At 40.5% G+C, this 26,796-nt stretch overlaps 1 long non-coding RNA gene across 1 annotated transcript; it reads right to left on the bottom strand.

The window, feature by feature from the left end:
* Positions 1–656: 656 nt before the first annotated feature.
* LOC137205041 (uncharacterized) lies at positions 657–24,243 on the bottom strand. The gene is made up of 3 exons (XR_010933971.1): positions 24,077–24,243; positions 1,752–1,872; positions 657–1,159 (listed from the first exon to the last, which is right to left on the bottom strand). It is a non-coding gene; the product is annotated as an uncharacterized lncRNA (long non-coding RNA).
* Between the last annotated feature and the right edge of the window lie 2,553 nt (positions 24,244–26,796).

The raw sequence follows: 26,796 nt of genomic DNA, 5'->3' as shown, positions 1-26,796 counted from the left end.
GAGGAGAGAGAGAGGTGGGTGCAGGTGCCAGAACAAGTGGATTCCCGGCCAGCAGAGCAAAGTATCTGTTAGTCTCCTGCCAGAAAACGATTGGTTGCTTCATATCTAAATAGGGCTCCATCTCAAATTAGCTACGTGACCTTGGGCAGTACCCAACCTCATTGAGCTAGGATGAAGAGTTTGGATTTTATTCTAAGCATATTGGGAAGTCAAGGGGAGATTTTAAGCAGAGAAGAAACATGATGTGAATTTTGTTTAGAAAAATCACCCAGGCTGCATGGTGGGCCGTGGGTTGAACGTAGAAATGATGGAAGCGGGGAGAACTCCCAGATACAGCAGGCTACTGTATCTGGGAGGCGATTGGTCAGTGAAAAGCAACACTACAGACCTATCAGAGAGATGATGATAGCTTAGAGCCCAGGCGGGTGGGTATGTCTCAATGTAGATGGAGAGAAGGGGAAAGATTTGAGATACACTTTGGGGGTAGAGTCAAAGAGACTTTCCATGGATTAGAATAACAACAGCCATAAAACAGCAACAAGGGACCTAACAACTTCTTTTTCAAAAAATTTTTATTGAAGTAGAGTTGATTTACAACGGTGTGTTAGTTTCAGGTGTACAGCAAAGTGAATCAGTTATATACACATATCCATTCTTTTCTAGATTTTTTTCCCATATCAGTCATTACAGAGTATTGAGTAGAGTTCTCTGTGCTATACAGTAGATCCTTGTTAGTTATCTATTTTACATATAGTAGTGTGTATCTGTTACTCCCTGCTATACAGTAGATCCTTGTTAGTTATCTATTTTGTATATAGTAGTGTGTATCTGTTACTCCCAAACCCCTAATCTATCCCTTCTCCCCACATTTCCCCTTTGGTAACTGTAAGTTTGATTTCGAGATCTGTGAGTCTGTTTCTGTTCTGTAAAAAAAGTTCATTTGTATCTTTTTTTTTTTTTATTAGACTTCTTAGAAACCAGGGGATGGCCCTGGGTGGTCCTACTATCAGAAATTCCATCCTTTCATTCATTCTCCTTCCTCTACCTCCTTTATCACCAGGACCCCTGTTGATCAGCCCTCCAGCGGCACGGCATGCTCGATTTCTTTCTGAATTCACTTCCTGCAATCACTTCTTGTACCTTAAAGTCTCCTTTGGCCCTGTGGAGTAACCAAAGTTAATTTTTTGAAAAAGTATTTTCCACTAAATATAAATGATTTCATATAAAACGTCCCCAAGAAGTAAAACATCTGCCTTTTAACAGGAAATAATTCCTGTTGGAAGGTCAGCCACAGTGGCCAGGTCAGTAGGAGCTTTATTTTAGTGTGGGAGGACACTTTAGTGTCCCCAGAATGATGTTAGTTTATTTAAACCTCCAACTTTTACTAGAAGTAGTTCTATCTAGGCTGGCATTGGGTGTTTCTCTTCTGTAAATTCTGTACAGAAGAATTTTTTTGTGGAGCTTTTAAAAACATATTCACCTGGAAACACATAAATACTCACACACACATACACACACACACACATGCACACATGCCTGAAAACACACACATTCACACTCATGCCTGCCCCTGGGCCCAGGCCTTGGTATTTTCACAAGTTCCATAGGTCAGGAGTCACTAAACTTTCCTTTAAAGGGCCGTGTAGTAGATATACTCCGCTTTGTGGGCCAGGTGGTCTCTGCCTCAGTGATTCCCCCAAACAGGTAAACAAGGAAGCGTGGCTGTGTTTCCATAAATCTTAATTACAGACCCGAGATGGCTGCGGTGTGCTGAGCCTTCTGCAGGTGATGGCTTCACGTGGTCCTCCAGCCTTGCAGGTGGCCCTGCTGCTTCAATCCTGGTTTTGGGAATTTGCATCAGTCCCTGATCATCTGTTGAGTCAAAAATTTATTTCTTGTGTGTTTACTATGTGCCAGACACTTAGAATACAAATACTAGTTCCTGCCTTCAAGGAGTCACAGAAACCAGAGAAAAAATATGTAGAGACAAGGAACAATGGCGGGATAAGGGTGAGCACCAATGTCTATAGGGGGATGGAGAGAATCAAAGTGAATGCAGGTGGTTAAAGAAGCCTCTCCAGAGGAGTTGACTTGAATTCTCATTTGTAGGCTTAGCCCTGGCCCAAGGTCCCAGGGCCAACTCTGACCTGAAGTACAGTTTCCTTAGAAGTCCTGGCCTCTGGCTACTGCCTCAGTCCCAGGCTGTAGACCTACTGTGTGCCTGGATCATCAACTGTGCTCTGAGGCTCACTCTCTCCTTCTGGCATCAGTGGTTTTATGTAATCCCAGTCTCCTTACCACTCTGCTTGCTCTCCTAGTGCGATCCGCTGGGTCTAGCTCTCATTAGTTCCAAGGATTATTCTGGTACTTAGTTTCTAAAGACTGATGCCAGCCTTCCTCATGTGGGCAGCCAGGGTCTGAACTGCTGCTTTCCCCTGACAGACCTCCTTCCAGATACAGGCTCTCTGGACCTCACCCGTTCAACATAACATGCTCTCATTTTCTTCCAGGCCATCTCTGCACTGGCTCCTATGAACATGTTACCTGTCATCCTTTCCTAATTTGTCTCTATTTCTTTTCTGCCCATTCCGTCAGTCCATTTTTAAGAACTGCTCTATACTCCCTCTGCAAACATGATTTTGCGCTAGTTGCTTCTTTCTAGAACTGCTCAGCGGAAAGCGGTTTACCTTCTAGAAGTAGTGATGCCAGTAGAGACCTAAATCCCAGTTTACAAGCTTGAGTAAAATGACCCTTTAGGGATTCTCTCTGTACTTTCTCCAGTTGATTGTGAATGCTTTCATATTCTCATAACTCAGTTGTGGGCAGTTGTTCTGTCTCCTAGGATGTCTCTTGATGTCTTTACAAAGCTTAGTAGCATCACACACAGAACGGCCTCATTAGCCTGGGGTTGAAACACATCCAGGAAACAGGTACCTCCCTCACACTTTTGGCCTGGAACCCTCATGGTACGCTGGCGCGGGAAGCCTGGGGATATTCCTTCTAATGATATTCAGAGGCTGTCCGAGCTGAGTGAAACAAGGCTTTGATGCTGGCTAAAGCATCCTTCCTGACCAAAGTGTCAGTTCATTTCCAGAAAGATTAAACAACCCCTGCATACACAAATGTTCAATTCACAGGCCATCTGGGGTTCCTGCATCCTCACATGAGAGACCCCAGATGGATTGTAAATTCATCCCTGTGGGTAATATAGTGCCATTGCTCCCTGGTCCTCCTGATTTTGCCTGTGGCATCTGATACTATGGGCATGATGAGGTTAATTTATGTGGCTTGATACACTTTATCATCTGTCACTTGTACAGCTCTCACTGTGCCATCTGGTGTCTCAGAGGCAGTTTCGGGAAGCGGCATGCATAACAAGGTATCTACATTTGTGAATTCTTTCAAGCATTTATAGGTAATAGCTGAAAGATATTTTGAGAAGCCAGTGCCCGTCTCTGCCATGGATCAACACTAACGTGGATAATCTGACATGAGGTTCAAACAAAGCCCGATATATTTTGCAGGAAAACACATCTGAATTAGTCTGCAATCACCAATATTGATGGAACGTATTTATTTCAAGACTCTGAATATCTCTATCGGGCTGAGAATATCTTACTGAGCTCTTGTGCAAATCAAGAAAAGGTAGAGGCCATGGCTTACTATCAAACGTGATGGATGATGAGACAAAACAGCACATACAAGCACAAAAAATTGTTTAAATAAAAATTCCTGCAGCAAAATGCCTAAGTGCCCCTATGATAATGATTTCATATCCATGCCTCATTTTCAGCAGTGTGTTAGGACCTCAATAGAGCACAACAAAACATTAAATAGACAAGACTATAAGACACAGCCAGAAAATACACTCAGGAGAAGTGGGAATGGGGAAGTGATACAGCGTGGGCCATCCTGTCTGTTGGTCAGTCAGGCTGTGATGTGCAGGTCCTTGTGCTGGGTGCCATGGTGATGGGTGGGGATTATGAGTGTTAGGGCTCTTGCTCTTTAGATATTGCAATCTATTTTGGGCGAGTAAGACAATTAGGGTATATATATAATATATATAATAGGTATAAATATATATTTGTTTATTATATATATTTCAGGATATGTATATGTATATTAGTAAAACATCAAGTAGAAAAGAGAAGAAAATAAGGGGCATTTTGAGAGGGACAATTGCAGAGTATGACAAAGCTCTTGAAAGAAGTTAGTGTTAAGCCAGATTCTGAAGGAGTGAAGAATGGCCCTCAGAAGAGAAGCTGGAAAGTGTACAGGACAATGCAAAGTTCAAGGGGCCGAGCTGAACCTCTCCACCCGGGCTATGGCAAGCTGTTGTCTTGAGTAAAGCACAGGGTACATGGTGTGAGATAAAATTGGAGGACAGGAGGGGTCTGATTAGAGCAGATTGTATTATGTGAGGCTGAGGTTTTGGCATTTAATATTTCAATAATAGGTATCACAGATCCATCATCTGTTTTCAGGGAGGTAGTACATGAAAATGGAATTTGAGGGGAAAGTTCTTCTAGCAATAGTATGAGTTGGTACTTCCACCATAAGAGGGAAAACAGCACAGACCTATTCCAGAACCTCTGTAATTCTTCCAGCTGAACTGCAGATAAAGCGTAATAATAAGGTAGCCCTAGTGCATGGAATATCAAAAGGTAATCCACAGTTTAAAAAGAGATTTTTCAGCCCAATAATGAGTTTACAAATATCACAAATCCTTATCATTCCCTCCCCGTCTTATGTCTTCCAACCTCTCATTATTTCTCTCTGTATTAGAGGGTGAAGAAAACACAGGGCAACAGATACTCCTTTCTTACAGAGCCAAAGATGGTTTGGAGAGCTGTATTATAAGAATGGGAATAAAATTAGTGAGTTCAGTTGAAAAGTCAGTTGTTTAAAAGGCACTCATTGAAAACCTGTTCTGTGTAGGACCATTTCTTGGCACTGTCTGACAATGCATTTCTAGAAAGGAAAATCTAAATTTCTTGTTTGAATGATGCCCCTTGTGGTGAAAGGTTTGCTGAGCCAGTACTATGTTTCTGACAGTGGCAAGAATGAAGACTTGTCAGGAAGAGGAAGCATGCTCTTTGTATTAATCCCTAAAATGCTGGAGAAGTGGCCTGGCCAGGTCCGTGTTCCATTTCAATCCTCTCTGCAGCTGTCTCCTGGCTCCACAGAATCAGAAATCTGTCCTAGTCATTCAGATCCCCAGTGCCTTCTCAGCCCAGGGCCTAGAAGAGTAAGGGCTCAAGAAATGTTTGTGAAATGAACTATGTGCTTGTACTGTATGACTTCCTGGGGAACGCCCTTTCTTTTCTGTCCTGCCATGTCTTTGTTCAAATTTCTGACATTGCAGCCTGGTAATCTTGGCATGATTATCGGGGGAATCATCTTTTTTTTTTTTTTTTTTAACATCTTTATTGGAGTATAATTGCTTTACAATGGTGTGTTAGTTTCTGCTTTATAACAAACTGAATCAGTTAAACATATACATATGTTCCCATATCTCCTCCCTCTTGTGTCTCCCCTCCCACCCTCCCTATCCCACCCCTCTAGGTGGTCACAAACCACCAAGCTGACCTCCCTGTGCTATGTGGCTGCTTCCCACTAGCTATCTATTTTACATTTGGTAGTGTATATATGTCCACGCCACTCTCTCACTTTGTCACAGCTTACGCTTCCCCCTCCTCCAGTCCATTCTCTAGTAGGTCTGTGTCTTTATTCCCTTCTTACCACTAGGTTCTTCATGACCTTTTTTTTTTTTTTTCTTAGATTCCATATATATGTGTTAGCATACGGTATTTGTTTTTCTCTTTGTGACTTACTTCACTCTGTATGACAGACTCTAGGTCCAGCCACCTCACTACAAATAACTCAATTTCGTTTCTTTTTATAGCTGAGTAATATTCCATTGTATATATGTGCCACATCTTCTTTATCCATTCATCTGTTGATGGACACTTAGGTTGCTTCTTGTCCGGGCTATTGTAAATAGAGCTGCAATGAACATTTTGGTACATGACTCTTTTTGAATTATGGTTTTCGCAGGGTATATGCCCAGTAGTGGGATTGCTGGGTCATATGGTAGTTCTATTTGTAGTTTTTTAAAGAACCTCCATACTGTTCTCCATAGTGGCTGTATCAATTTACATTCCCACCAACATGCAAGAGGGTTCCCTTTTCTCCACACCCTCTCCAGCATTTATTGTTTCTAGATTTTTTGATGATGGCCATTCTGACCAGTGTGAGATGATATCTCATTGTAGTTTTGATTTGCATTTCTCTAATGATTAATGATGTTGAACATTCTTTCATGTGTTTGTTGTCAATCTATATATATTCTTTGGAGAAATGTCTATTTACATCTTCTGCCCATTTTTGGATTGGGTTGGTTTTTTTTTTGTTATTGAGCTGCATGAGCTGCTTCTAAATTTTGGAGATTAATCCTTTGTCAGTTGCTTCATTGGCAAATATTTTCTCCCATTCTGAGGGTTGTCTTTTGGTCTTGTTTATGTTTTCCTTTGCTGTGCAAAAGCTTTGCAGTTTCATTAGGTCCCATTTGTTTATTTTTGTTTTTATTTCCATTTCTCTAGTAGGTGGGTCAAAAAGGATCTGGCTGTGATTTATGTCATAGCGTGTTCTGCCTATGTTTTCCTCTAAGAGTTTGATAGCGTCTGGCCTTACATTTAGGTCTTTAATCCATTTTGATTTTATTTTTGTGTATGGTGTTAGAGAGTGTTCTAATTTCATTCTTTTACACGTACCTGTCCAGTTTTCCCAGCAGCACTTATTGAAGAGGCTGTCTTTTCTCCATTGTATATTTTTGCCTCTTTTATCAAAAATAAGGTGACAAGATGTGTGTGGGTTTGTCTCTAGGCTTTCTATCCTGTTCCATTGATCTATCTTTCTGTTTTTGTGCCAGTACCATACTGTCTTAATTACTTTAGCTTTTAGTATAGTCTGAAGTCTGGGAGACTGATTCCTCCAGCTCCGTTTTTCGTTTTCAAGATTGCTTTGGCTATTCGAGGTCTTTTGTGTTTCCATACAAATTGTGAAATTATTTCTTCTAGTTCTGTGAAAAATGCCAGTGGTACTTTGGCAGGGATTGCACTGAATCTGTAGATTGCTTTGGGTAGTAGAGTCATTTTCACAATGTTGATTCTTCCAATCCAAGAACATGGTATATCTCTCCATCTATTTGTATCATCTTTAATTTCTTTCATCATTGTCTTATAACTTTCTACATACAGGTCTTTTGTCTCCTTAGGTAGGTTTATTTGTAGATATTTTATTCTTTTTGTTGCACTTGTAAATGGGAGTGTTTTCTTAGTTTCACTTTCAGATTTTTCATCATTAGCGTATAGGAATGCCAGAGATTTCTGTGCATTAATTTTGTATCCTGCTACTTTACCAAATTCATTGATTAGCTCTAGTAGTTTTCTGGTAGCATCTTTAGGATTCTCTATGTATAGTATCATGTCATCTTCAAATAGTGACAGCTTTACTTCTTATTTTCCAATTTGGATTCCTTTTATTTCTTTTTCTTCTCTGATTGCTGTATCTAAAACTTCCAAAACCATGTTGAATAATAGTGGTGAGAGTGGGCACCCTTGTCTTGTTCCTGATCTTAGTGGAAATGGTTTCAGTTTTTCACCATTGAGGACAATATCGGCTGTGGGTTTGTCATATATGGGCTTTATTATGTTGGCGAAAGTTCCCTCTATGCCTACTTTGTGCAGGGTTTGTATCATAAATGGGTGTTGAATTTTGTCAAAAGTTTTCTCTGCATCTATTGAGATGATCATATGGTTTTTCTCCTTCAATTTGTTAATATGGTTTATCACATTAATTAATTTGCGTATATTGAAGAATCCTTGCATTCCTGGGATAAACTCCACTTGATCATGGTGTATCATCATTTTAATGTGCTGTTGGATTCTGTTTGCTAGTATTTTGTTGAGGATTTTTGCATCTATGTCCATCAGTGATATTGGCCTGTAGTTTTCTTTCTTTGTGACATCTTTGTCTGGTTTTGGTATCAGGGTGATGGTGGCCTCGTAGAATGAGTTTGGGAGTGTTCCTCCCTCTGCTATATTTTGGAAGAGTTTGAGAAGGATAGGTGTTAGCTCTTCTCTAAATGTTTGATAGAATTTGCCTGTGAAGCCATCTGGTCCTGGGCTTTTGTTTGTTGGAAGATTGTTAATCACAGTTTCAATTTCAGTGCTTGTGATTGGTCTGTTCATATTTTCTATTTCTTCCTGGTTCAGTTACAGAAGGTTGTGCATTTCTAAGAATTTGTCCATTTCTTCCAGGTTGTCCATTTTATTGGCATAGAGTTGCTTGTAGTAATCTCTCATGATCCTTTGTATTTCTGCAGTGTCAGTTGTTACTTCTCCTTTTTCATTTCTAATTCTATTGATTTGCGTCTTCTCCCTTTTTTTCTTGATGAGTCTGGCTAATGGTTTATCAATTTTGTTTATCTTCTCAAAGAACCAGCTTTTAGTTTTATTGATCTTTGCTATCATTTCCTTCATTTCTTTTTCATTTATTTCTGATATGATCTTTATGATTTCTTTCCTTCTGCTAACTTCGGCGTTTTTTGTTCTTCTTTCTCTAATTGCTTTAGGTGCAAGGTTAGGTTGTTTATTTGAGATGTTTCCTGTTTCTTAAGGTAGGATTGTATTGCTATAAACTTCCTTCTTAGAATCTTTTGCTGCATCCCATAGGTTTTGGGTCGTCGTGTTTTCATTGTCATTTGTTTTTAGGTATTTTTGATTTCCTCTTTGATTTCTTCAGTGATCTCTTGGTTATTAAGTAGTATATTGTTTAGCCTCCATGTGTTTGTATTTTTTGCTGATCTTTTCCTGTAATTGATATCTAGTCTCATAGCGTTGTGGTAAGAAAAGATACTTGATACGATTTCAATTTTCTTAAATTTAACAAGGCTTGATTTGTGACCCAAGATATGATCTATCCTAGAGAATGTTCCATGAGCACTTGAGAAAAATGTGTATTCTGTTGTTTTTGGATGGAATGTCCTATAAATCTCAATTACGTCCATCTTGTTTAATGTATCATTTAAAGCTTGTGTTTCCTTATTTATTTTCATTTTGGATGATCTGTCCATTGGTGAAAGTGGGGTGTTAAAGTCCCCTACTATGATTGTGTTACTGTCAATTTCCCCTTTTACAGCTGTTAGTATTTGCCTTATGTATTGAGGTGCTCCTATGTTGGGTGCATAAATACTTACAATTGTTATATCTTCTTCTTGGATCGATCCCTTGAACATTATGTAGTGTCCTTCTTTGTCTCTTGCAATAGTCTTTATTTTAAAGTCTATTTTGTCTGATATGAGAATTGCTACTCCAGCTTTCTTTTGATTTCCATTTGCATGGAATATTTTTTTCCATCCCCTCAGTTTCAGTCTGTATGTGTCCCTAGGTCTCAAGTGGGTCTCTTGTAGACAGCATATATATGGGTCTTGTTTTTGTATCCATTCATCCAGTCTGTGTCTTTTGGTGGGAGCATTTAATCCATTTACGTTTAAGGTAATTATCGATATGTATGTTCCTATTCTCATTTTCTTAATTGTTTTGGGTTTGTTATTGTAGGTCTTTTCCTTCTCTTGTGTTTCTTGCCTAGAGAAGTTCCTTTAGCCTTTGTTGTAAAGCTGGTATAGTGGTGCTGAACTCTCTCAGCTTTTGCTTGTCTGTAAAGATTTGAATTTCTCCATCAAATCTGAACGAGATCCTTGCTGGGTAGAGTAATCTTGGTTGTAGGTTTTTCTCCTTCATTACTTTAAATATGTCCTGCCACTCCCTTCTGGCTTGCAGATTTTCTGCTGAAAGATCAGCTGTTAACCTTATGGGGATTCCCTTGTGTGTTATTTTTCCCTTGCTGCTTTTAATATGTTTTCTTTGTATTTAATTTCTGATAGTTTGATTAATATGTGTCTTGGTGTGTTTCTCCTTGGATTTATCCTATATGGGACACTCTGTGCTTCCTGGACTTGATTAAGTCTTTCCTTTCCCATATTAGGGAAGTTTTCAACTATAATCTCTTCAAATATTTTCTCAGTCCCTTTCTTCTTCTCTTCTTCTTCTGGGACCCCTATAATTCGAATGTTGGTGCATTTAATGTTGTCCCAGAGGTCTCTGAGACTGTCCTCAATTCTTTTCATTCTTTTTTCTTTATTCTGCTCTGCAGTAGTTATTTCCACTATTTTATCTTCCAGGTCACTTATCCGTTTTTCTGCCTCAGTTATTCTGCTATTGATCCCTTCTAGAGTATTTTTAATTTCATTTATTGTGTTGTTCATCATTGCTTGTTTCCTCTTTAGTTCTTCTAGGTCTGTGTTAAATGTTTCTTGCATTTTCTCTATTCTATTTCCAACATTTTGGATCATCTTTACAATCATCATTCTGAATTCTTTTTCAGGTAGACTACCTATTTCCTCTTCATTTTTTAGGTCTGGTGCGTTTTTACCTTGCTCCTTCATCTGCTGTGTGTTTTTCTGTCTTCTCATTTTTCTTATGTTACTGTGTTTGGGGTCTCCTTTTTGCAGGCTGCAGGTTTGTAGTTCCCATTACTTTTGTTGTCTGCCCCCCAGTGGGTAATTTTGGTTCAGTGGGTTGTGTAGGCTTCCTGGTGGAGGGGACTGTTGCCTGTTTTCTGGAGGAAAAGGCTGGATCTTGTCTTTCTGGTGGGCAGGACCACATCTGGTGGTGTGTTTTGGGGTGTCTGTGACTTTATTATGATTTTAGGCATCCTCTCTGTTGATGGGTTGGATTGTATTCCTGTCTTGCTAGTTGTTTGGCATAGAGTGTCCAGCACTGTAGCTTGCTGATCGTTGATTGGAGCTGGGTCTTAGTGTTGAGATGGAGATCTCTGGGAGAGTTTTGCCATTTAATATTACATGGAGCCGGGACGTCTCTGGTGGACCAATGTTCTGAACTCGTCTCTCCCACCTCAGAGGCACAGCAGTGACTCCTGGCTGGAGCACCAAGAGCCTTTCATCCACACGGCTCAGGATAAAAGGGAGAAAAAATAGAAAGAAAGAAAGTGGATAAAATAAAATAAAATAAAATAAAGTAAGATAAAATAAAATAAAGTTATTAAAATAAAAAATATAATTATTATGAAAAAATTTTTAAAAGTAAAAAAAAGAAAAAAAGAATGGACGGACAGAATCCTAGGACAAATGGTGAAAGCAAAGCTATACAGACAAAATCTCACACAGAAGCATACACATACACACTCACAAAAAGAGAAAAAGGGGAAAAAATATATATATATATATATATATATATATATATATATATATATATATATATATATATATATATATATATATATATATCGTTGCTCCAGAGTCCACCTCCTCAATTTGGGATGATTCGTTGTCTATTCAGGTATTCCACAGATGCAGGTACATCAGTTGATTGTGGAGCTTTAATCCGCTGCTCCTGAGGCTGCTGGGAGAGATTTCCCTTTCTCTTCTTTGTTCTCACAGCTCCCAGGGGCTCAGCTTTGGATTTGGCCCCGCCTCTGCGTGTAGGTCGCCGGAGGGCGTCTGTTCTTCATTCAGACAGGACGGGGTTAAAGGAGCCGCTGATTCAGGGGCTCTGGCTCACTCAGGCCGGGGGGAGGGAGGGGCACGGAGTGCAGGGCGGGCCTGCGGCGGCAGAGGCCGGCGTGATGTTGCACCAGCCTGAGGCGCGCCCGTGCATTCTCCCGGGGAAATTTTCCCTGGATCCGGGGACCCTGGCAGTGGCGGGCTGGACAGGCTCCCCGGAAGGGGGCTGTGGATAGTGACCTGTGCTCGCACACAGGCTTCTTGGTGGCGGCAACAGCAGCCTTAGCATCTCATGTCCGTCTCTGGGGTCCGCGCTTTTACCTGTGGCTCGTGCCCATCTTTGGAGCTCCTTTAAGCTGCGCTCTTAATCCCCTCTCCTCGCGCCCCAGGAAACAAAGAGGGAAGAAAAAGTCTCTTGCATCTTCGGCAGCTCCAGACCTTTTCCCAGACTCCCTCTCGGCTTAGCTGTGGCGCACTAACCCCTTCAGGCTGTGTTCACGCCGCCAAACCCAGTCCTCTCCCTGGGATCCGACCTCTGAAGCCCGAGCCTCAGCTCCCAGCCCCGCCCGCCCCGGCGAGGGAGCAGACAAGCCTCTCGGGCTGGTGAGTGCAGGTCGGCCCTGATCCTCTGTGCGGGAGTCTCTCAGCTTTGCCCTCCACACCCCTATTGCTGTGCTGTCCTCTGTGGCTCCGAAGCTTCCCCCCTCCGCCACCTGCAGTCTCCGCCCACAAAGGGGCTTCTAGAGTGTGGAAACCCTTCCTCCTTCACAGCTCCCTCCCACTGGTGCAGGTCCTGTCCCTATTCTTTTGTCTCTGTTTATTCTTTTTTCTTTTGCCCTACCCAGGTACGTGGGGAGTTTCTTGTCTTTTGGGAGGTCTGAGGTCTTCTGCCAGCGTTAAGTAGGTGTTCTGCAGGAGCAGTTCCACGTGTAGATGTATTTCTGATGTATCTGTGGGGAGGAAGGTGATCTCCGCGTCTTACTCTTTCACCATCTTCTCCTCTCTCTGTTGGAATCATCTTTATGACCCGATGATTCCCTTCTGTGTATTCCGCTGATTAGACATGGTATTTTTTTTCCTTTTGTTTTATGGCTCTGAGTGGAAAGTGGAGTGGGTGGAGTAACTCATCACTTTCTTTGTCAACCTTAGCCCTTTATCCCCTTTTATTTCATTCAGGGATCAGCAACTTTTTCTGTAAAAGGTCAGAGAGCAAAATTTTAGTCTTCGCTGGCCTTGTGGTCTGACTCTGCTGTTGTGATGTGAACGCAGCCACAGAAAACACAGAAGCAAACGGGCCTGGTTGAGCTCCAGTACAACTCTATTTACAAAAGAGGCAGAGGCTATATTTGGCCTTTGGGCTGTAATTTCCTCACCCAATTTAGTCTACATTATACATGGTCCTTAATTTATTGCTTTGAATATTCTTGTATTTCTACTCTCCAACATTTAGCCGGTATCTACCGTTCTCTTTCTTTTTTAGCGCCACCTATCACTTGCACTCATGATCGCAAAGATGAGCTGGACTTTGCCAAACTTTGTCGTCCCTGTCCTCTAGGCACACAGTTCTTTTAACACACGAACCCCTCTGTCCTGTGAAAGTCAGTTTTTCTACGATAATAGGTGATTCTGGCACATGATAATACAGCCAAATGCAGTGAAGTTTGGCCACTTCCTTCCTTGGAGCTGTCACTGATCTTGTGAATTGTTTTAGTAGAATATTATCTAACAGTCAGTATTTAGTAGAATATTACCTAACAGTCAGTAATTAAGCTTCATTTGGCTCTTCTGGTGCCGTGGAGCCTCTAAATATTCATCCCCTCATATTTTGGATCTTCTTTGAAGAGCTAAGGGCCATAACTGACAACTTACCTTCCCTCAGTTGCCTTTGCCTGACCTGGACCCTATGTTCTGCGCTCTTTGAGAGAAGGAAAAATTACGTAAAGTCCATGGTCATTAAACTATCTTCCGTGAGGTACCAAGTTTCTTTGAATCATCTACAGGAGGTTCTTTGAATGCAAAGTTACTTATGGAAAAGCCATTTCTTTCATTACCATCAAGGTATCCAAGAGGAAGGGCTGTCAATATACACAGTACAACAGAAACTTCACAGCTTAGAAGACAATTAGGGTGAGGGAATTTTTCCAGATAACGTCAAACTTGAGCCGTACAGTCATGACATATGTCATCTCAGGAGTCAGCATTTGCAAGATTTCCTTTGGTCCCGTTTTACAACCCTCACTTGTAGATGTGAATTGTTGCCGAAACCAATGTACACTTTGCCACAGGCTCCTTTTGAAATGTTATCTGGGACTTCCCTTGTGGCGCAGTGGTCAAGAATCCGCCTGCCAATGCAGGGGACACGGGTTCGATCCCTGGTTCTGGAAGATCCCACATGCCGCCGAGCAACTAAGCCCGTGTGCCTCAGTTACCGAGCCCGTGTGCCACAACTACTGAAGCCCACGAGCCTAGAGCCCATGCTCCGCAACAAGAGAAGGCACCGCAATGAGAAGCCCCTGCACCGCAACGAAGAGTAGCCCCCGCTCGCTGCAACTAGAGAAGGCCCACAAGCGGCAACAAAGATCCAACACAGCCAAAATTAAAAATTAAAAAAAAAAGTGTTATCTGTACCACTTCTTTCTGTTTTTCTCGGGTAATCACGGTTGATTCCCCTACCCTAGGAATAAGAGGGCTATTTATGACACTGCTCAACTAATATATTAAAATAAAACTTATTTAAATGCAAAATACCGTTCCCAGAGCAATGGTAGTTTTATTGCCTGAGATATATAAAATGAGTTGATTAAAGAAGAAAGAAATAAAATGTGAAGAGAAATCATAATCTTTTCTTCACAATGGGAAAAAAATAAGCTTTTGCTTTTAATTTCTGTGATTCTCATTAATGGTTGTCTTGGCCAAAACAAATAAACAAATACATTAAGCAAAATCCTCAGTGAATACAGGACTATGAAAGCATCAGAGCGCCCTGGTCAGTGAGCTAAACTCTGGACAAGGTACTTAGTTTTGTGTGTTTTGGCCCGCAACTCAGTCACATGCCTTTCCTGCTTTCCACTTGACCTGCCTCATTTGAAGCTTATTTGTAAGCAATGGGACCTGCATATATTTGCTGTTGAAAGTATCAATAATTTGAGGTCCTAGGTCTTTCCAAATTTGGCAGTGTTGTTGTCTTACAAAGCTGGCAAATTCTGCCAATCCCGAGAAACAAGCTGAAATACTAGATTTAGAGAAGGCTGAGGGCATTTCCCATTTCATTAACATTTAAAACACATTAAGGACTCGTAATAAATATAGCACAGTCATTGGATTTTTGTTCCAAGCTCAGAGGGGTGGGGAGTTTGGGGGAGACTTACTGCTCTTGAAGAGTGATAAGGTAGGAATCCTGGATTTCAAAATAGAAACATTACATGAGGAAAAATGTAGAAGAAATCTTGTTTAAAAAAACCCAACAAAACATTCTAAGCTGATGGAGATGTTCTCGTGAAAATTTTACAGCCAACTTTTGGGCGTGGGAGAGAGGGAAGAGGAGAAATGTACTAATCACCCTGCTGTTTCTCTTGGCCCTTGAGAGAATATCAAAATAAACTACCAGGCTCTGTACACAGAGGCTGTCAGCAGTCTGGGTCCTGTGCAGACCACATGGAATGAGTCTTTGTTTCCATAATTCTTTCAAAGGTGGAAAGAAAGGAGAAAAATTGTATTCTTGCATCAGGGAACAAATGTAAAATCTAACAGTAGATATATAGAAGCAGATTATAGGGAGACCATGATTAGAGTTTAAATTTAGTTTGATCTCCTTTTCTTAGCTATATGTTCCCATTTTTTAAACTTCTGGGGGAAAAGGACAGGACACATAAATTTAGTTGATGGCAGAGAAAAGGCTTTTGTACTTTGTATTAACATTAAATCCAGGCATCAGTTCTACAAGTATCAGGTAATCTGTCTCTAAGGCAGAGTCAGGCTACGTGAGCAAGGTCGCAGGGCTTGGCGGTTCAGTAATCTCAGAATCGTATGCAGCCCCAGGACGAGGCTCTTCTCACGGCACCTACTATGAAGCGTGATTGGAAATGACAGGCAATGAAATTCAGATGACCTGAATGACATGGTCTGATCTGATTTGACTAAGCCTGTATTCCATATACTCAGCAAGGATATACATATTCCAAGGAAGAAAATGCCTAGCTAATTAATGATAACTCACTCAACATTCATTTCCAGTGGAAATGCTTCTACTGAACCCTTGCTAGAGCACTATACTTCTTTCTGATCTCCTTTGATTGACAATAGCTATCAGAAATAAGGCTAAACACTTTATATTCACTTAATAAAATCCTTCAATGAGTTTGATTCTGTTCTTTTCATCTTATAAGTGAAGTGAGGTAACAAGAGCACACACAGGCGGAATTGGAGCCCAGATCTGCCTAACTTCAAAGCCCCTCCTTCTAACCCCTCTGCCCTAGTGTCCCTCTTCTGCAAGGCCACTCACTCTTTTCTCCACCATGTTTAAAGTTGTGAAGTTTCTATACTGTAAGTGAAAAAAAAGACCAACTCTATATGTGTTCCTTGAGAAGTACCCCTAAGTGTGCTAATAAAAGGGGCCCCTACTAGCTGAGTGTAAGAATGACCCTTTCTCTCTAATGGCCCTCCCTCCCACAATAAGAGAGTTTTTTATTTTTTAATATTTCTGCAAGCTGGAAAAGTGAGTTTGGCCGAGTAGCAATTACGTTCTTGATGGAGTGGGGGAGGGTAGTGACAAAGAATGGAAAGTGGATGCTTCAGTGCCCTAGGCAATGTCATTACTGCAGCCAGGGATGCAGCCATTGTGAGTTCCATCAGAAACCTGAGGTTTTGATACCTAGTGCTCAAGAGTTTGACGTCATAGATAGAATCCATTCTGACACGTGAGAAGAGCCATCTTTCCTTTCTCCCGCCTGCTTCTCACCTCCTACCTCGTTTCTTTTCTTCTTCTTTTTTTTTTTTTTTATAAATTTACTTATTTATTTGTTTGTTTTTATTTTTGGCTGTGTTGGGTCTTCGTTGTGGTACGTGGGCTTTCTCTAGTTGCGGCGAGCGGGGGCTACTCTTCCTCGCGGTGCGTGGGCTTCTCATTGCAGTGGCTTCTCTTGTTGTGGAGCACGGGCTCTAGGCGTGTGACCTTCAGTAGTTGTGGCGCACAGGCTCAGTAGTTGTGATTCGCGGGCTCTAGAGCGCAGGCTCAGTAGTTATGGCACACGGGCTTAGTGGCTCCGCGACATGTGGGATCTTCCCGGGCCAGGGCTTGAACCCGTGTTCCCTGCATTGGAAGGCGGATTCTTAACCACTGTGCAACCAGGGAAGCTGCCCTGGCTTCTTGACATTATGTGTGTGGAGGCTGGGGGTGTATGGAGGGAGATGTGGCTGCAGATAGAGAGCCTTTGTCTTGCGGCCTCTCACTGCTGACTGTGCAGAGCAGGCCCTTCAGAGAGCCGGGCCTGCTGCAATGAGGGCTGTCTGAGTTAGCTTGACCAATACTCCCAACCACTTCCCAGACCAACTGTGGAATGAATAAGGGAATTATTAGACTTGGGAAAGAATAAGGGGATTCAATAGACTGTGAGTGCTTGTTAGAGTTTAAAACTTTCAGAAGGATAACCTGGGGAAAAGAAGATGAAGGAAGAGAAAGTGATCTTTATTCCTATAGGTAGACAGTGAATGGGTCACTAGTTCAGGCACAGCAGTAATTTTGGACAGAACCTACCCCATGTGTGATTTATCAACCTTTGCATTTATCATTCTACCTCCCTATTCTATCAGCTAAACTCACCATCTCTTTTTCACTCTTTCTACTTCTATGTTTTATAAAAACTATAGTGGCTAAGCATTTTCCTCTGTGCTGACCCCCAGTAAGTTGATAATATACATGGCAGTTGGGATAGAAAAATACACAATCCCATAATGCTAGAGATATCTGTGTATCTCAGCATCTTTGTGGTGACATTGAGCGACCCAAGGACCTGTCTTTTCTCACACAGTGGTTGATTTCTTGCCAGAAGGACATTTGACCACATTAATCCTGTTGATGGCCTGTCTGTGTAGATGGGTTTTTAATCCATTGATTTTTTTTTTTAAACTACCTAATAGTGCCATTGATACCCATTATATAATTCCATATTTCTTAGCTCTTAGCAGTGTAGTTCACATTTAAAAACATGTACTAAAATTAGGAAAAAATCTAATATATTTCCAGTATTTTTCCAATATAGGTAGTTTCCCAATAATAATTTTATAAATTAAGAAAAATCATATGTCTACCAATAACATTCAAGATCTAAACACAGTAATTAAAAATAAGTATTCCCATTTAATAAACTATTTATGGTAAATGTTTAAACCCATGAAAATCTCAGATTAACTGCTGAAACAAGTTTATGCTTTATCAAACAAGATTAAGCAGTACACTGTAACTGTCAGACATTACGGAACATCCGCTCCTAACTACATCTGTTTGATGGATGTCGCTTATGTCTTAAGAATGATTCTATATTACCAGACAGGAGAAACCCATGTACCAAAAGCTAAAATTTACATTCAGGGCTTTGACTTCTCTTAGTAACAAAAACTTCAAGGAATAAAGTGTAGTAATAGAAAACGCATTCTGAGTCTATGTTGTCACTATGAACAACAAAGAGACTATTTTGAATGCAAACATATTTTCTTTCAGCTGTAGTAAAGAATGTCACAGTTGGACTGAAGTCTTGTTAGCTATTGTGTCAAACTGGAATAATGTTCCTATCAGAACATGTCTCATTTTTAAAAATATGCATTTTCACTCTAAATGTTGGCAGACCCATATTGAAATTGGGCAGTGAACTAGTTTTTACAACTGAAAATGATATAATTCTTTAGAAGCAGAAGTTATTCCTCTAATTTCTAGAGCAAATAAAAAATGTTTCCATGAGCCCTTTCAATGGTTCAGGTTGTTTGTTGAATTAATAGTCCTATTTTTCAATTAACCAGAAAAAAGAAACACTTTGACACATATCTGGCTCAAAATGGTGGTGGACAACCCAATAGATGAGAAGTAAAGTATATGAGAAAATGTGGGAAAAAAATTATTCTGCCACCAACTCCATCTGAGGTGATTAGAAACTTATTAGATTAAACTTAGATCCAAAGAGTAAAAATTGGAGTCATGAACTGACTTCTACTTTACGTTTTGGAAGGAGGTGGATAAAGGAAAGAAAACCTAGACATGTTAAGTATTTACTAAGTACCATGAGTAGGTTTTCTCGCAATAAAATTAAGTAAAGTATGTGATTGATCTATATGGTATCATCAAACACATACATCCAAATTGAGTACAGTAAGTAATGCTGGGTGATAAGCCACATGCAAACACATATCTCAATGAATCATCTATATCCCTCCTTTTCTGATTGTACTAATTTTGTGTGAAATTTATCATTGATTCCTTTTAAGTTTGGTTTCCCTTCTTGTTCCGGGTTAGTTTTGTTTTTTCAAATTGGGACTGACAACAGGCCACTTTGAGTCTTTGTAAAGGATATACTTTTATACACAAAGAACTAAAAACATTCAGAATACTTCTGAACTAAAAATGATTTTTTAAGTTCGTATTCGGTGTTGCATGGGCTGGTCATCAGAATTCCTGGAGGACACAGGTATAGTTTTCTTCTACCTCTCTTAAGTTATCAGCAGAAAACAGCTGGGGAGTTATTTTCCTGAGCAGAAAAAGATTTTACAGAGTGTTTAACTAGAACACGATCAGTTGATCCTGAAAGGTGTAGCTGTAATGCCTTTCATTGCCTCTTCAAAATTCCTTTGCTTGGCTCTGTTGACCACAAAGCTGAGAATGCAACCCCTTCCCCATTCTAATGATGAACAGTGATCATCGCACATTGTGTGTTACCATGGCGATTTTTTACCCTCCAGTTCTTAAAGCTGTTGTCTTTCTTTCTTTCTTTTAATTTTTTCTTTCATCTTCCTTTTTTCTTTCTTTCATTTTTCCTTTCTCTCTCTCTCTCTCTCTCTCTCTCCTTTTCTTTTTGAAAACAGTGAATTGTGAGGAATATAGATTTGAGTGCTAAAAGATCGAATTTCAGTAGAAAGTCCAAAGATTTATTATAATTGCGCTTAAAAATTATATTCTGATATTTTGAGCCATTGACTCTGCATCTTCTTTACCCATGTGAAATATTTGGTTGCTTTATTTAGGAACATAAACTGTGAGTTAATATTATGAAGCTGCCCTTTTTCTCTCAACTAAAGATGTTCTAGCGATTACTCTGAAATAAAAATGTTACCTAGGTGTGTGGGCTGAGGGTTCTGAGTCTTCATCTAAAAATGAATGGCATTGTATCTAACCTTAAAGAAAGTACTTGACTTTACACTTGCCTAGCTGTAGAAATAGGGATAATACAGATGCCTAATGATTATAAAAAGCTTTGATGCCTCATATGAAAGAAGATAACTACAAGCTTTAGAATTAAATACTTTAAATGGCTGTAATTCCATTACTCATCATTATTTCTTTGTGAAGCAAAAGTGTTTCAGGAATTATAAGACTGTCTTGCAGACGAATATAATAAAGCATACAGTTGTTACTGGACTTAGGAAATTAATAAAGAGTCCAAACTTAAACCCAGGTTTACTGACTTTTAATTCCTTTTAATCAACTTCTTTCCATGGTTTCTAATAATCCATATTTTGTGCTTCACAAAGGAGAATAATGAGAGGTATCATTATTATTATTATTATTTGCAAGAGTAAGGTGTGTTGATTGCACTGTTAGGTCAAAATCCTCTCATCAAATCTGCCTATGTTCTGGTTCAGAAATACTTATGTAACTCAAGAAAAACTCAGATCTCTTTGGTCTTTAGTTTCCCCATCTGTAGGGCTTTTCCGATTTATTAATAATGTAGGGCTTTTATGTTGTAATAATATCTACATCATAAGGCATCTTATGAGTAGTCGATTAAATAAGATAATAGTTACAAAACTCTACAGAGTTATATAAACGTAGAGCTTATTTGTGAAGGTAGTGTGTGGCCAAAATACAGAAGACATGAAATATTAGGCTTACAATGTTGACCTACTTTGTTAGGCAATGGAGAACCCATAACATTTTCAGAAAAGACAATGCAAAGCCCAGGTAGATCTTGATGAGGCCGAATCTTGCAATAGCTTGTGTGATGGACCAAGAGGTAAAGAAACTGAGGGGTGTGGTGTGGGGATAGTTAGAAGACTAGCACAATAGCTCAAGTGAGAGGTAAAGAAGAGCCTGAACCAGGATGGTGACTATAATATTAAAAAATAAAAGACAGGAGGGTATGCAAAATATTCTATAGATATAGAATCTATGAAATCAGTTAAAAATGAAGAGTGTGGGTTGAATAATGAAGTATGATTTTGAGGGTTCAACCTCAGGTATTTGAGACAAAAATTTGGAAATTTAGGCAATGGTATTGGGTGTTTGTTAAAGATGGAAAACTAACTTAGCATATGTTGACTTGGAGGACCTGTCAGGGCACCCCATTAGTGACGACAAGCAGACATTAAGAAGCATGGAATGAAATCAGGAAAATGGTCAGAGGATAAAGTGGTTCTAGGATAAAGAGTCATTTGCAAAGAAGTAACAATAGGAGCTCTGACAATACGGAACTTTGATGAGGAAGATGCCGTAGGGACAAAGGGATATATATTCTCACATTAAGAGGCTGTGAGGGCTTCCCTGGTGGCGCAGTGGCTGAGAGTCCGCCTGCCGATGCAGGGGACACGGGTTCGTGCCCCGATCCGGGAGGATCCCACATGCCGCAGAGCGGCTGGGCCCGTGAGCCATGACCACTGAGCCTGCGCGTCCAGAGCCTGTGCTCCGCAACGGGAGAGGCCACAACAGTGAGAGGCCCGCGTACCGCAAAAAAAAAAAAAAAAAAAGATATAGAGGCTGTGAGAAACTGAGGCTTCAGAAAGGGGCTAGAAGGCAGGTATAGAGAAATAAAAGGCCCCAAATAATATAGTGTCATGGATGCCAAGGAATGGGAGAACTTGATATTTTCATGAAAATGGGCTGTTCAATAATATTAACTATTGTATTAAAGGCCAAGAAGGAAGAGACTGTGAATAATCATTAGAAAGACTATTTTGAGCTGATTGGTGAGGATTACGAGGGTAAAAATCATGCTTGTCTTCTTTACTGTAGCACCGTCACCTGGTGGATGACTCACATTTATGAGCTATTTAGTACATACTTCTGTAAATGAATGAATGAATAATTAAAACTGAATTTTGAGGGTTCAATAAGTGAATTGGGAGCAATTAAAATTAGGGAATGTAGACTGCTTTTCTATACCATTTGCAGTAGTGCAAAAGATTATATCACGGGCATGGGTTACTACAAATAGCTAAGATTTATTTGTAGCTTACTATTATCTCATTCAATCTTCTCAGCAATCCTATGAAGGAGGCACTGTTACTAACTCCATTTTAAAGTTGAGAAAACTGAGGTATTGAGAGGAAGGTCACATCGCTGGTCATGGAAGAAGCTAGGATACATTATATCATTTCTCTACTTAAAATTCTTCAACAGCTTCAATATTTAATCTTCATTGTCTACCACAGTGTCTGGCACACTGAAGTATTTATTACCTTCCTACAGGTGGAGAGTACAAGACAAATCAAGTCATTTGCCCAAGATCATACAGACCTAATTCGTGGTAGAGACAGAATTTAGATCCAGATAGAATATAAACCAGGCACTCTGATTCCAGAGTCCTTGTTCCTAATCACTGTACAACACTGCCTCAAATTACTTTGTTTGCCATGACTCCTATGGGACTGAGCCTAGGTAGGGAATTAACAAAACCAGAATAAGACCTGGTAAATTGGGAGAAGAGGGAGCAAATAATCAAAGCATTTGATGGTAAATAGTGGGTCTGGTAGGAGTGACTTAGTGGGAGAGGTGGAGAGTAATCCAAGTTCCTAGTGGAACAGCGTGGAATGATGCTGAGATCTGAGCTGTGTTGTACTATTGGATGAGTGAAGATGAGTAGAAATGCAGGTCACTAATGTTGGGTATTTTAAGACTTATGAGACTAAGGTGTTAAAAGGCTGAATGAGGGGAGCTCCAGGAAACAAACCTAGGTAAAGGAGACTTCTTTAATCCAGGTACAGTGTCTCAGCATTATTGGTGATACATGTTATGTATCAATGGTACACACATGTTGGGGTATGATCTTCTTGGAGTTCATCTATGGAAGATGTTAAATCCTATGTTTGCTTCTTCCAAGTCTGGAGCTTTGAGTCAAAAGAAGTTCTTATGGATGTGAATTTATGGGATTTACTTAAAAAAATCTTCTGCAGAACTTAGTCCCAAGCGTTGCATGTAGTCAACGTTCCGTATGGGTATGCATAACGGAGATTGTGCCTAGTGACAGATTTCTCTCTCTGCTGAGGAAAATATTATATCAGGTACCCTCGATTCATTCATACTTTCTTAAGGGATGTTGATGAATAACTTTCCTAAGGGAAGTCATCTGAAGGACATGTATTCCGTTCAGATGTCATGCATTTGGTTTGGAATTTTAACTGTCAAGGTTGAAGATGTCCTGGGTAACAGAAGATACCGTATGTTCTGGTATTCTGTTCAAATGGGACTAACTGTTAACATGCTGCAGCACTATTCCAAAGCCTAACCTAGAAAAACCAGAAGTTCTTCCTATAGCTCAGAAGTTTCTTTCAATGCTTCCTTGATGAAACAACCACATTTAACCTGTAAGTCTGGCCACTGGATTGTGGAATGTGGTAAGAAATATAGTAAGGATTAATAGTAGCTACAGCTGAAAAGACACAGCCTCTCTCTAAGGAGAGACCTGCATTTGGGATTCATTATTTTTCCAGGCTGGATTGTTCCCCCTTCACCCATGCAGACGCACACATGGGCACACATGCACACACATTCCCTCTCCTCCATGAATCTTCTCCTTAAAAATGGACATCTTTCGAAGGCAGACTGTACATCAGGTTACATATAGGACCCAGTGAGATATAACACACGATTGCTCTTTAATAGGAGACATTTCTTTAGATTTGGATTCGTTACTGGTTCAGTAGGTTAGGGAAAGAGACAATAAAAGGCAAAAATGAACACCATTTTCATACACCAGATAGTCAACTTCCACAGACTTTTGTGTCCTTCACAAATTTTTTTCCCCCTCTTTGAAACTTTGGCAGATGCAGTTTTTAACTATGCTGTTTTAGCCTCAGTGATAACCCAGGGAGGGTCAGTCCACAGCTGCCTCTTGGACTACAGAAGAACAGAATTTAGAGTTGTACTAATAGCATGTGGAGAGTTCAGTGCTTTTGCTTCTTTGAAGCCTATCTGTCAATTTTTCTTAAAATACACACTTACATACACTGCCTTGGGTCCTTTCGCTGCCTGATTAATGTGACTCTGTTCCTATAAGGCACACGTACGACACTCACCTTGTTTCTAGCAGCCGAGCCCCTCTGGTGTTGCCTGAATTGTACCAGATTCTTTCCGACAAATTATTGTGATGATTAAGAAAGTCTGATGATAAGTCATTTTTTTGGATTCCAGACCTCCTGTCAGATAATAGAGACAGAAGTGTGAGGCTTCAGCAGTTATTCCATATCAGTGCTCTGAGTTCAAATAAAGTGCCAGGATGACTAAGTACAAGGGATTTGTGGAATGCTTTAATGTTGCCTCATTTCAAATCACTTCATAAGCAGCCTGGTAATGAGCTCAATAAATTCTGTTGGAGGAGAAAAAAAAGAAAAAGAGCCCTGTGTTCACTACAGGAAAAGTAGGTTGCTGTTTTATAATTAGGTCTCTGGGCTGGTGGGAAGGAGCCTTATTTCCTGTTTGAAATCCACTTTGTTAGCTCTGTGATGTGGAGATGGCTAAATGAGTATGAAATATTATAATTAAGGACATCACAATCTGTTTATCTTATCAGCAGCGTTTTTCCTTAAAGGCTGCCTCATTGACCACTTGTGTATTAAAACTGCTTTTTTTTTTTTTTTTTTTCTGTGCTTTGCCAAGTTGTAACCAACAGAGGTTTACTTGGCTCTAAGGGAGAAAGGAGGAGCTACGAACAGCAGCCTAGAAACCAGAAGTCATGGGAAAGACTAAATAAATTGCTTTTATTTTGCCTGGATCAGGCATTCTTTTCCTTGACTGCAATAAGCTGTTTGGATCTGGAAATAAATGAGTTTACACAAACTCGGCTAAACCTGGTGGAAGCATGCTGTCCAGGACCAGGCTGGGAGGTACGCTGTTGGATATCCCGCCAGGCACCGTGGTTTTTTGCACGGCTAACAGAGAAAACCAATCCCACTTTGGAAAATGAGAACTGGGTTTATTATTGATTGAGTGGAAAGCAAGTGGCCAGATCTGCAATCTCCACTGTGAACTGAAAGGCTCTATGTTATGATAATCTTTTGACCTGCCAACTTTCTTATTTTTCACTCACTAGTGGGAGGGTGAGTCCAGCTCCTCTATAATAGACTGAAATGACAACTCTCACCAGGCTCTGCTGCAAAGCTCTGCATAGCAGTTACTCGCCTAGCAAGCCATTGGCTGAGCTGAAAGATCAAATCATATATTCACAACACTTTGTCTTACTGTTGATTTCCAAAGGATCCCAGTTCTCAAAAAACACAGGGAGTTCTAATGTGTTTGTAAGGATGGGCTCCGTATATCTGGATATTCAGCGTTGGTTGGCCCTTGGCAGGATGAGGGAGGGTGACAATTCTTTCTTCTGAATTCCATCCACAAACCTGTCTTGATCCTAGAATCTGAGGTCCCTTTCATATTCATGCTGTCTCTACAATTTCTCCATCAAAATCCTTTTAAGAAAGGATATGGAGCTGCCCTGGTGACGCAGTGGCTGAGAGTCTGCCTGCCGATGCAGGGGACACGGGTTCGTGCCCCGGTCCGGGAAGATCCCACAGGCCGCGGAGCGGCTGGGCCCGTGAGCCATGGCCACTGAGCCTGCGCGTCCGGAGCCTGTGCTCCGCAACGGGAGAGGCCACAACAGTGAGAGGCCCGCGTACCGCAAAAAAAAAAAAAAAGTATATGACTAGCACATTTATAAAATAGTGGCCCACTCAGTCACGTTAAAAGTGTTAAGATTGTCTGATATGGTTTCCTTGATAACCAGGGCTCTGCTTTATGGTGTGTTTTTTGTGCACTGCCCCCAAACACCCAGCCCTGCACCATGGACAGGGTTGGATTTGCCTGAAGGCATGGGCTGCTTTTTCTAATTCACTGCCCACAGAAGATGCCTGAGGCTAATTTGTACAAAATTGCCGTATGAGTTAAGAGATGGGCCCCATAGTATTTCCCCCAAAGAAAAAAGAAAGGGATCTATAATCATAGCCTTTCCATTATCACAGAGGTTATTAGAAAACTAGGGATCCTGAAATAACCTCATGTAGACAGAAGCAAACTTTGCCTGCACACATAATTATTAGATAAACATTCCCATTGTTTGTACAAAATTCCAACATTGAACTATTGCCATGTTCTAGAGCAGGGATAGGCAAGCTTTTTCTGTAAAGGGTTTAGGATTTGTAGGACACAGGGTGTCTACCACAACTGCAACTCGGCATTTGTAGCAGAGAAGCAACCACAGACAATACATAAATGAATGGGCACGGCTTTGTTCCAGTAACACTTTATTTATGGATGCTGAAATTTGCATTTCATGTAATTGTCACGTGTCATTATTTTTAAATGTAAAAACCATTCTTAGGTCAAAGGCCATACAAAAACAGGCTATGCTGGCCAGATTTGGCCAGTGGCCAGTAGTTAGCAGAACCCTGATCCCTATTCCAGAGTAACCTTGAAGTAAGGCTTCTTTCTTTCCTGGGAACTGGGCTGGGCGGGCGGGCAGGGTTCCCCCTGAATGAGCATTGACACCCCACTGATATACTTTAAGACACTTATAGATTATCAAAGGAGAGAATGACAAAGAGATGTCATTGCAAAAGCCTAACTGTTGTTAAATCTTATATTCATTGAGTTGTTTTTAGTTAGTAAAGCATGTTAAATAGTACCATTGAAATTCAGGAGTGGATAACCATGCACTGAGATCTACCCATTCAAAAATCATGCTAACTGCAATACAACTGCTGCGTCTTATTTGATGTCAGCAGAATTTTTTCACTCATTCATTCGC

The sequence above is a fragment of the Pseudorca crassidens genome, chromosome 13 (assembly GCF_039906515.1).
Source record: "Pseudorca crassidens isolate mPseCra1 chromosome 13, mPseCra1.hap1, whole genome shotgun sequence".
Classification (NCBI taxonomy): Eukaryota; Metazoa; Chordata; class Mammalia; order Artiodactyla; family Delphinidae; genus Pseudorca; species Pseudorca crassidens.
This window is presented reverse-complemented; position numbering and strand designations above follow the sequence as displayed.